The sequence below is a fragment of the Cherax quadricarinatus genome, chromosome 3 (assembly GCF_038502225.1).
Source record: "Cherax quadricarinatus isolate ZL_2023a chromosome 3, ASM3850222v1, whole genome shotgun sequence".
NCBI classification, from domain to species: domain Eukaryota; kingdom Metazoa; phylum Arthropoda; class Malacostraca; order Decapoda; family Parastacidae; genus Cherax; species Cherax quadricarinatus.
In genome coordinates, this window is record NC_091294.1 from 79,767,607 (window position 1) to 79,779,712 (window position 12,106).

A 12,106-nucleotide genomic window follows, 5' to 3' on the forward strand; every position below is an offset into this window, starting at 1 on the left:
TCTCATCTCTCGCCTGGACCCATCCTGGATAGATCTGTCATTTCAGCAGAGCCTTCAACATAGGAGGGATGTGGGTGGCCTTACTGTTATGTACAAGGCCAATATTGTCAAAATACCACACTTGGATCCACTTAGGGGACAGCGTGAAACAAGCTTTTATGCCACAAGACGGGCAGAAAGCAGCAACTTCTCTGGCTGTACCCTTCTCCCAGAACATCACTCCATCTGAGATCATACATACCCAGGATGACTCGAGTATGGAACACATTCGTACAGCATAATGATGTCAACGAGATAACGTCAGTTGATCAAATGAAAATGTTGGCCCACAGATGGCTCCAACTTCATCCTGTTCCTACTTGTATGTCTCATAACAATAAAAATGCTTTCAAATGAGCTGATGTTGGTAACAGCTCTTAGCTTGCCAATAAAGTTAGGAATCCTTAACCTGTAAATAGCTTGTCAATAAAACTAGGGATCTTTAACCTTGTCAAACCCTGTGTAGAGAGAGTGTGAGAGAGAGAGCGAGAGAGAGAGAGAGTGAAGAGAGAGTAGAGATGAGAGAGAGAGCAGAGAGAGAGAGAGAGTGAAGAGAGAGTAGAGTGAGAGATTGAGAGAGAGAGAGAGAGAAGAGAGAGAGAGAGAGAGAGAGAGATGGGACCACCTCTACTAGTATTGGGCCCCTACTTAAACAAGATGGGTCCTACACAGATGACAGCAAGGAAATGAGTGAGCTACTCAAGTCCCAATATGACTCAGTTTTTAGCAAGCCGCTAACCAGACTGAGAGTCGAAGATCAAAACGAATTTTTTATGAGAGAGCCACAAAATTTGATTAACACAAGCCTATCCGATGTTATCCTGACGCCAAATGACTTCAGAACAGGTGATAAATGACATGCCCATGCCTCTGCCCCAGGGCCAGACTCGTGGAACTCTGTGTTCATCAAGAACTGCAAGAAACCCCTATCACGAGCCTTTTCCATCCTATGGAGAGGAGCATGGACACAGGGGTCGTCCCACAGTTACTAAAAACAACAGACATAGCCCCACTCCACAAAGGGGCAGTAAAGCAACAACAAAGAACTACAGACCAATAGCACTAACATCCCATATCATAAAAATCTTTGAAAGGATCCTAGAAGCAAGATCACCACCCATCTAGAAACCCATCAGTTACACAACCCAGGGCAACATGGGTTTAGAACAGGTCGCTCCTGTCTGTCTCAACTACTGGATCACTACGACAGGTTCTAAATGCACTAGAAGACAAAAAGAATGCAGATGTAATATATACAGACTTGCAAAAAGCCTTACCGACAAGTGTGACCATGGCGTAATAGCGCACAAAATGCGCGCTAAAGGAATAACAGGAAAAATCGGTCGATGGATCTATAATTTCCTCACTAACAGAACACAGAGTAGTCGTCAACAGAGTAAGTCCGAGGCAGCTACGGTGAAAAGTTCTGTTCCACAAGGCACAGTACTAGCTCCCCATCTTGTTCCTCATCCTCATATCCGACATAGACAAGGATGTCAGCCACAGCACCGTGTCTTCCTTTGCAGATGACACCCGAATCTGCATGACAGAGTCTTCCATTGCAGACACTGCAAGGCTCAGACGGACATCAACCAAATCTTTCAGTGGGCTGCAGAAAACAATATGAAGTTCAACGATGAAATTTCAATTACTCAGATATAGTAAACATGAGGAAATTAAATCTTCATCAGAGTACAAAACAAATTCTGGCCACAAAATAGAGGCGAAACACCAACGTCAAAGACCTGGGAGTGATTATGTCGGAGGATCTCACCTTCAAGGACCATAACATTGTATCAATCGCATCTGCTAGAAAAAATGACAGGATGGATAATGAGAACCTTCAAAACTAGGGAGGCCAAGCCCATGATGACACTCTTCAGGTCACTTGTTCTATCTAGGCTGGAATATTGCTGCACTCTAACAGCACCTTTCAAGGCAGGTGAAATTGCCGACCTAGAAAATGTACAGAGAACTTTCACGGCACGCATGCGGAGATAAAACACCTCAATTACTGGGGCGCTTGGAGGGTTTCTAAACCTGTATTCCCTGGAACGCAGGAGGGAGAGATACATGATTATATACACCTGGAAAATCCTAGAGGGACTAGTACCGAACTTGCACACGAAAATCACTCACTACGAAAGCAAAAGACTTGGCAGACGATGCACCATCCCCCCAATGAAAAGCAGGGGGTGTCACTAGCACGTTAAGAGACCATACAATAAGTGTCAGGGGCCCGAGACTGTTCAACTGCCTCCCAGCACACATAAGGGGATTACCAACAGACCCCTGGCAGTCTTCAAGCTGGCACTGGACAAGCACCTAAAGTCAGTTCCTGATCAGCCGGGCTGTGGCTCGTACGTTGGTTTGCGTGCAGCCAGCAGCAACAGCCTGGTTGATCAGGCGCTGATCCACCAGGAGGCCTGGTCACAGACCGGGCCGCGGGGGCGTTGACCCCCGGAACTCTCTCCAGGTAAACTCCAGTAGTCAAGAGAAGGCGGACCTCTTTGCTGAACACTTTGCTACCAAAATGCAAGTTCCTGATCCAGCAAGGGACCCTCCTTGGCTAGCTGCAAGAACTGTGTCAAAACTGTCAGTGGTGACAATAAGGCAGGAGGAGGTGCATTTCCTTCTTAAATCACTTGACCAAGAAAAGGCTGTGGGCCCTGACAAGTTGAGCCCAAGATTGTTGAGAAGATGTGCAGACCAGCTAGCAGCACCTCTAACTCACATCTTTCAGCTCTGCCTAGTACAGTGTAAATGGCCCTCTCCATGGAAAGAGGCAAATGTAGTCCCTGTTCACAAAAAGAAGAGCAGAGCAGAAACCAGCAACTACAGACCAGTGTCACTCCTGTCAATCACTGGTAAGATCCTTGAGACAATAAGCTCAAGACAAATGACAGATTTTTTTGACTACCACTCACTACTTTGTGATCGTCAATATGGCTTCAGGAAAGGTTACTCTGCTGCTGATCTGTTGTTAAACTCCTTCCACTAAGTGGCACCAGTCACTGGATGAATCCAAAGTCAGCTGTGTGGTAGCACTGGACATTGCTGGCGCTTTCGACCGGGTGTGGCACCAGGGCCTCTTAGCAAAACTTCAAGCACTGGGAATTGCAGGCTCTACGCTATGTCTCCTCAGTGATTACCTTCATGGTAGATCTCTAAGTGTAGTCCTCAATGGAACGGAATCAGCAAGGCATCCTATTGGGGCAAGCGTTCCACAAGGAAGCGTGCTGGGTCCACTGTTATGGAATGTCTACTTCAACGACCTTCTTCATCTCATCCCAAAATCATATGCAGACGACTGTACACTGACATTCACTTATCCAAGAGAAGAAATGCCAGGTGCTCTAAGCTACATCAATCACCAGCTGAGAGCTATATCAGCTTGGGGAAATAGATGGCAAGTAACATTTGCACCTGAGAAAACGCAAATGATGATCGTCTCTAGGCACCATGATGGTAATGCTGGTGCAGTAGTAAGGATGAATGGGAGGATGTTGGCACCTGGAGAAAGAAGTTGATATCCTTGGGGTGAAATGACTCCAAACTAACCATGAAGAACCATGTTGTAAATCTTGCAAACAAGGCAGCCAGGAAGCTTACAGCACTTCGCCGTATCTCGCATCTGCTTGACAGTAGGGGTTGCAAGATCTTGTCACGAGGCACAAGCACGCTCACACCTTGAGTATGCTCCACTTTCTTGGTTTGCCTGCCCCCCTCTCATCTGCGACTGCTTGACAGAGTAGAGAACAGAGCAAGACGTCTCATCTCTCGCCTGGACCCATCCTGGATAGATCTGTTATTTCAGCAGAGCCTTCAACATAGGAGGGATGTGGGTGGCCTTACTGTTATGTACAAGGCCAATATTGTCAAAATACCACACTTGGATCCACTTCGAGGACAGCGTGAAACAACCTTTATGCCACAAGACGGACAGAAAGCAGCAACTTCACTCTGTCTGTACCCTTCTCCAGAACATCACTCCATCTGAGATCATACATACCCAGGATGACTCGAGTATGGAACACATTCGTACAGCATAATGATGTCAACGAGATAAAGTCAGTTGATCAAATGAAAATGCTGGCCCACAGATGGCTCCAACTTCATCCTGTTCCGTACTTGTATGTCTCATAACAAAAATGCTTTTAAATGAGCTGATGTAGGTAACAGCTCTTAGCTTGCCAATAAAGTTAGGGAATTCTTAACCGTATATGCAATAAAGCTAGGATCCAACCTAAAGTCCCTGTGTAGAGAGAGAGAGAGAGGAGAGAGAGAGAGAGAGAGAGAGAGAGAGAGAGAGAGAGAGAGAGAGAGAGAGAGAGAGAGAGAGAGAGAGAGAGAGAGAGAGAGAGATAGAGAGAGAGAGAGAGATTGGAGAGAGAGAGAGAGAGAGCGAGAGAGAGAGAGAGAGGGTAGGAGAGAGAGATTGAGAGAGAGTGAAGAGAGAGTAAGAGTGAGAGAGAGATTGAGCGAGGATGACAGGACTCCAGAAAATTTTGCAAGAATTGCTGGCTACACCTCATGGATGAGAAGAGACAGGCAAGGGCAAGGAGGTGGTGTTGCTGTGTGCTTCTCTAAAAGTGTTCATGCCCAGCAAATAGATGTTGCCACCCCTACACATCTTGAAATGATGTTCTTCAAGCTCTGTATAAACACTAGTACCTCTGTACTAGCATGTGCAATGTACAGACCTCAGTGGCAACATGCAGACCCTATCAACTTCCTAATGGAAAATATTGACTCCCTTCTGCTACAACACAACTGTCAACATATTATAATTGTTGGTGACCTCAACCAGCACCTTATACAGAGGGACTTTGATGACCTTCTTGCAGTGTTTGACATGAGAAACTTTGTTGATTTCCCTACTCATATCTCTGGCTCCTCCCTTGACCCAGTAGTGAGTGATCTGGCAGAAGGCATAGTCACTTGTCAACCCCTCGGCTACGTTGGATCGTCTGACCACAAGGCTGTTTTTACCACACTTAAGATCCCAACAGAACGAGGTGAGGAGTCCACACGCACATCCTGGCTATGGGAAAGAGGTAATTGGCCAGCCCTTTGCTCTGAGCTCGCCACCACCGACTGGAATGCTCTTCTCCAAGGGGATGTTGACAACCAAGTGAAAGCCTTCAATGGACACATCCTTAATCTGCAACAAGAACACATTCCTCACCGGCAATATGTGACAAAGCCTACAGATCAGCCTTGGTTTGGCTTTCGTTGCAGAGAGGCTGCTACTGCTAAGTACAAAGCATGGCGAAGGTATAAGAGACATCCTACCACCTATAACAGGAACTTGCACATGCAAGCCTGTAGGCATATGGGTGATGTTCAAAAGTGGGCCATTGCTAAATGGGAGGTGGACACTAAAAGAAAGTTAGCATCAGGTAGGGTAGGCTCCAAAACCTGGTGGTCCCTGGTCAAGGACAGACAAGGTTATCTGCCTGATGAACTTATTCCACCTCTAAATCGACAGGATGGGACCACCTCTACTAGTAGTCAAGAGAAGGCGGACCTCTTTGCTGAACACTTTGCTACCAAAATGCAAGTTCCTGATCCAGCAAGGGACCCTCCTTGGCTAGCTGCAAGAACTGTGTCAAAACTGTCAGTGGTGACAATAAGGCAGGAGGAGGTGCATTTCCTTCTTAAATCACTTGACCAAGAAAAGGCTGTGGGCCCTGACAAGTTGAGCCCAAGATTATTGAGAAGATGTGCAGACCAGCTAGCAGCACCTCTAACTCGCATCTTTCAGCACTGCCTAGTACAGTGTAAATGGCCCTCTCCATGGAAAGAGGCAAATGTAGTCCCTGTTCACAAAAAGAAGAGCAGAGCAGAAATCAGCAACTACAGACCAGTGTCACTCCTGTAACTCACTGGTAAGATCCTTGAGACAATAATCTCAAGACAAATGACAGATTTTTTTGACTACCACTCACTACTTTGTGATCGTCAATATGGCTTCAGGAAAGGTTACTCTGCTGCTGATCTGTTGTTAAACCTCTCCACTAAGTGGCACTAGTCACTGGATGAATCCAAAGTCAGCTGTGTGGTAGCACTGGACATTGCTGGCGCTTTCGACAGGGTGTGGCACCAGGGCCTCTTAGCAAAACTTCAAGCACTGGGAATTGCAGGCTCTACGCTATGTCTCCTCAGTGATTACCTTCATGGTAGATCTCTAAGTGTAGTCCTCAATGGAACGGAATCAGCAAGGCATCCTATTGGGGCAAGCGTTCCACAAGGAAGCGTGCTGGGCCCACTGTTATGGAATGTCTACTTCAACGACCTTCTTCATCTCATCCCAGAATCACATGCATATGCAGACGAATGTACACTGACATTCACTTATCCAAGAGAAGAAATGCCAGCTGCTCTAAGCTACATCAATCACCAGCTGAGAGCTATATCAGCTTGGGGAAATAGATGGCAAGTAACATTTGCACCTGAGAAAACGCAAATGATGATCGTCTCTAGGCACCATGACGGTAATGCTGGTGCAGTAGTAAGGATGAATGGGAGGATGTTGGCACCTGGAGAAGAAGTTGATATCCTTGGGGTGAAATTTGACTCCAAACTAACCATGAAGAACCATGTTGTAAATCTTGCAAACAAGGCAGCCAGGAAGCTTACAGCACTTCGCCGTATCTCGCATCTGCTTGACAGTAGGGGTTGCAAGATACTGTACGAGGCACAAGTACGCTCACACCTTGAGTATGCTCCACTTTCTTGGTTTGCCTGTCCCCCCTCTCATCTGCGACTGCTTGACAGAGTAGAGAACAGAGCAAGGCGTCTCATCTCTCGCCTGGACCCATCCTGGATGGATCTGTCATTTCAGCAGAGCCTTCAACATAGGAGGGATGTGGGTGGCCTTACTGTTATGTACAAGGCCAATATTGTCAAAATACCACACTTGGATCCACTTCGAGGACAGCGCGAAACAAGCTTTTATGCCACAAGACGGGCAGAAAGCAGCAACTTCACTCTGGCTGTACCCTTCTCCAGAACATCACTCCATCTGAGATCATACATACCCAGGATGACTCGAGTATGGAACACATTCGTTCAGCATAATGATGTCAACGAGATAACGTCAGTTGATCAAATGAAAATGCTGGCCCACAGATGGCTCCAACTTCATCCTGTTCCCTACTTGTATGTCTCATAACAATAAAAATGCTTTCAAATGAGCTGATGTAGGTAACAGCTCTTAGCTTGTCAATAAAGTTAGGAATCCTTAACCTGTAAATAGCTTATCAATAAAGCTAGGGATCCTTAACCTTGTCAAACCATGTGTAAAAAAAAAAAAAAAAAAAAAAAAAAAAAAAAAGAGAGAGAGAGAGAGAGTGAAGAGAGAGAGAGAGAGAGAGAGAGAGAGAGAGAGAGAGAGAGAGAGAGAGAGAGAGGATAGATAGATAGATAGATAGATAGATAGATAGATAGATAGATAGATACATAGGTAGATACTTAGAGACAGAGACAGAGAGGAAAAAAAATAGATAGACAGATAAGATAGATAGACAGACAGATAGATAGATAGATAGATAGATAGATAGATAGATAGATAGATAGAGAGAGAGAGAGAGAGAGAGAGAGAGAGAGAGAGAGAGAGAAAGAGAGAGAGGAGATTAGCTCAATTGAGTGTGTGACCCGCAGTGTAGCAACACCCCTAGTGTACAACACTATTAGTGTACGACACTCCTAGTGTACAACACCCCTAGTGTACAACATTATTAGTGTACAACACCCCTAGTGTACAACACTATTAGTGTACGACACCCCTAGTGAACAACATTATTAGTGTACGACACCCCTAGTGTACAACACTATTAGTGTACGACACCCCTAGTGTACAACACTATTAGTGTACGACACCCCTAGTGTACAACATTATTAGTGTACGACACTCCTAGTGTACAACATTATTAGTGTACGACACCCCTAGTGTACAACATTATTAGTGTACAACACCCCTAGTGTACAACATTATTAGTGTACGACACCACTAGTGTACAACATTATTAGTGTACGACACTCCTAGTGTACAACATTATTAGTGTACGACACCCCTAGTGTACAACATTATTAGTGTACAACACCCCTAGTGTACAACATTATTAGTGTACGACACCCCTAGTGTACAACACTATTAGTGTACGACACCCCTAGTGTACAACACTATTAGTGTACGACACCCCTTGTGTACAACACCCCTAGTGTACAACATTATTAGTGTACGACACCCCTAGTGTACAACACTATTAGTGTACGACACCCCTAGTGTACAACACCCCTAGTGTACAACATTATTAGTGCACGACACCCCTTGTGTACAACACCCCTAGTGTACGACACCCCTAGTGTACAACATTATTAGTGCACGACACCCCTTGTGTACAACACCCCTAGTGTACGACACCCCTAGTGTACAACATTATTACTGCACGACACCCCTTGTGTACAACACCCCTAGTGTACAACATTATTAGTGTACGACACCCCTAGTGTACAACACTATTAGTGTACGACACCCCTAGTGTACAACACCCCTAGTGTACAACATTATTAGTGCACGACACCCCTTGTGTACAACACCCCTAGTGTACAACATTATTAGTGTACGACACCCCTAGTGTACAACACCCCTAGTGTACAACATTATTAGTGTACGACACCCCTAGTGTACAACACTATTAGTGTACGACACCCCTAGTGTACAACACCCCTAGTGTACAACATTATTAGTGCACGACACCCCTTGTGTACAACACCCCTAGTGTACAACATTATTAGTGTACGACACCCCTACTGTACAACACCCCTAGTGTACAACATTATTAATGCACGACACCCCTAGTGTACAACACCCCTTGTGTACAACATTATTAGTGTACGACACCCCTAGTGTACAACACCCCTAGTGTACAACATTATTAGTGTACAACACCCCTAGTGTAGCAACACCCCTAGTGTATAACATTATTAGTGTACGACACCCCTAGTGTACAACACCCCTAGTGTACAACATTATTAGTGCACGACACTCCTAGTGTAGCAACACCCCTAGTGTACAACACTATTAGTGTACGACACCCCTTGTGTACAACACCCCTAGTGTACAACATTATTAGTGTACGACACCCCTAGTGTACAACACTATTAGTGTACAACACCCCTAGTGTACAACATTACTAGTGTACAACACCTCTAGTGTACATCATTATTAGTGTACAACACCCCTAGTGTACAACATTATTAGTGTACGACACCCCTAGTGTACAACATTATTAGTGTACGACACCCCTAGTGTACAACACTATTAGTGTACGACATCCCTAGTGTACAACACCCCTAGTGTACAACATTATTAGTGTACAACACCCCTAGTGTACAACATTATTAGTGTACAACACCCCTAGTGTACAACATTATTATTGTACGACACCCCTAGTGTACAACACCCCTAGTGTACAACATTATTAGTGTACAACACCCCTAGTTTACAACATTATTAGTGTACAACACCCCTAGTGTACAACACTATTAGTGTACAACACCCCTAGTGTACAACATTATTAGTGTACAACACCCCTAGTGTACAACATTATTAGTGTACAACACCCCTAGTGTACAACATTATTAGTGCACAACACCCCTCGTATACAACATTATTAGTGTACGACTCCCCTAGTGTACAACATTATTAGTGTACGACACCCCTAGTGTACAACGCTATTAGTGTACGACACCCCTAGTGTACAACACTATTAGTGTACGACACCCCTAGTGTACAATATTATTAGTGTACAACACCCCTAGTGTACAACATTATTAGTGTACAACACCCCTAGTGTACAACACTATTAGTGTACGACACCCTTAGTGTACAACATTATTAGTGTACAACACCCCTAGTGTACAACATTATTAGTGTACGACACCCCTAGTGTACAAAACTATTAGTGTACGACACCCCTAGTGTACAACATTATTAGTGCACGACACCCCTTGTGTACACCCCTAGTGTACAACATTATTAGTGTACAACACCCCTAGTGTGCAACACTATTAGTGTACGACACCCCTAGTGTACAACACCCCTAGTGTACAACACTATTAGTGTACGACACCCCTAGTGTACAATACCCCTAGTGTACAACATTATTAGTGCACGACACCCCTTGTGTACAACACCCCTAGTGTACAACACTATTAGTGTACGACACCCCTAGTGTACAACACTATTAGTGTACGACACCCCTAGTGTACAACACTATTAGTGTACGACACCCCTAGTGTACAACACCCCTAGTGTACAACATTATTAGTGCACGACACCCCTTGTGTACAACACCCCTAGTGTACGACACCCCTAGTGTACAACATTATTAGTGCACGACACCCCTTGTGTACAACACCCCTAGTGTACGACACCCTTAGTGTACAACATTATTAGTGTACGACACCCCTAGTGTACAACACTATTAGTGTACGACACCCCTAGTGTACAACACCCCTAGTGTACAACATTATTACCCCTTGTGTACAACACCCCTAGTGTACAACATTATTAGTGTACGACACCACTAGTGTATAACATTATTAGTGCACGACACCCCTAGTGTACAACACCCCTAGTGTACAACATTATTAGTGTACGACACCCCTAGTGTACAACACCCCTAGTGTACAACATTATTAGTGTACAACACCCCTAGTGTAAAACACCCCTAGTGTACAACACTATTAGTGTACGACACCCCTTGTGTCCAACACTCCTAGTGTAAAACATTATTAGTGTACAACACCCCTAGTGTACAACATTATTAGTGTACGACACCCCTAGTGTACAACACTATTAGTGTACGACACCCCTAGTGTACAACATTATTAGTGTACAACACCCCTAGTGTACAACATTATTAGTGTACAACACCCCTAGTGTACAACATTATTAGTGTACGACACCCCTAGTGTACAACACTATTAGTGTACGACACCCCTAGTGTACAACATTATTAGTGTACGACACCCCTAGTGTACAATACTATTAGTGTACGACACCCCTAGTGTACAACATTATTAGTGTACGACACCCCTAGTGTACAACATTATTAGTGTACAACACTCCTAGTGTACAACATTATTAGTGTACGACACCCCTAGTGTACAACACTATTAGTGTACGACACCCCTAGTGTACAACATTATTAGTGTACAACACCCCTAGTGTACAACATTATTAGTGTACAACACCCCTAGTGTACAACATTATTAGTGTACAACACCCCTAGTGTACAACATTATTAGTGTACAACACCCCTAGTGTACAACATTATTAGTGTACAACACCCCTAGTGTACAACATTATTAGTGTACGACACCCCTAGTGTACAACATTATTAGTGTACGACACCCCTAGTGTACAACATTATTAGTGTACGACACCCCTAGTGTACAACATTATTAGTGTACAACACCCCTAGTGTACAACATTATTAGTGTACAACACCCCTAGTGTACAACACTATTAGTGTACGACACCCCTAGTGTACAACATTATTAGTGTACAACACCCCTAGTGTACAACATTATTAGTGTACAACACCCCTAGTGTACAACACTATTAGTGTACGACACCCCTAGTGTACAACACCCCTAGTGTACAACATTATTAGTGCACGACACCCCTTGTGTACAACACCCCTAGTGTACGACACCCCTAGTGTACAACATTATTAGTGCACGACACCCCTTGTGTACAACACCCCTAGTGTACAACATTATTAGTGTACAACACCCCTAGTGTACAACACTATTAGTGTACGACACCCCTAGTGTACAACACCCCTTGTGTACAACACCCCTAGTGTACAACACTATTAGTGTACGACACCCCTAGTGTACAACACCCCTAGTGTACAACATTATTAGTGCACGACACCCCTTGTGTACAACACCCCTAGTGTACAACATTATTAGTGTACGACACCCCTAGTGTACAACACTATTAGTGTACGACACCCCTAGTGTACAACACCCCTAGTGTACAACATTA

General features: G+C 44.5%; 1 protein-coding gene across 9 annotated transcripts in view; it reads left to right on the plus strand.

Moving 5' to 3' along the window:
• LOC128705091 (nephrin) overlaps positions 1 to 12,106 on the plus strand; it is a 324,072-nt gene that overhangs the window by 80,534 nt on the left and 231,432 nt on the right. The window lies entirely within an intron of this gene.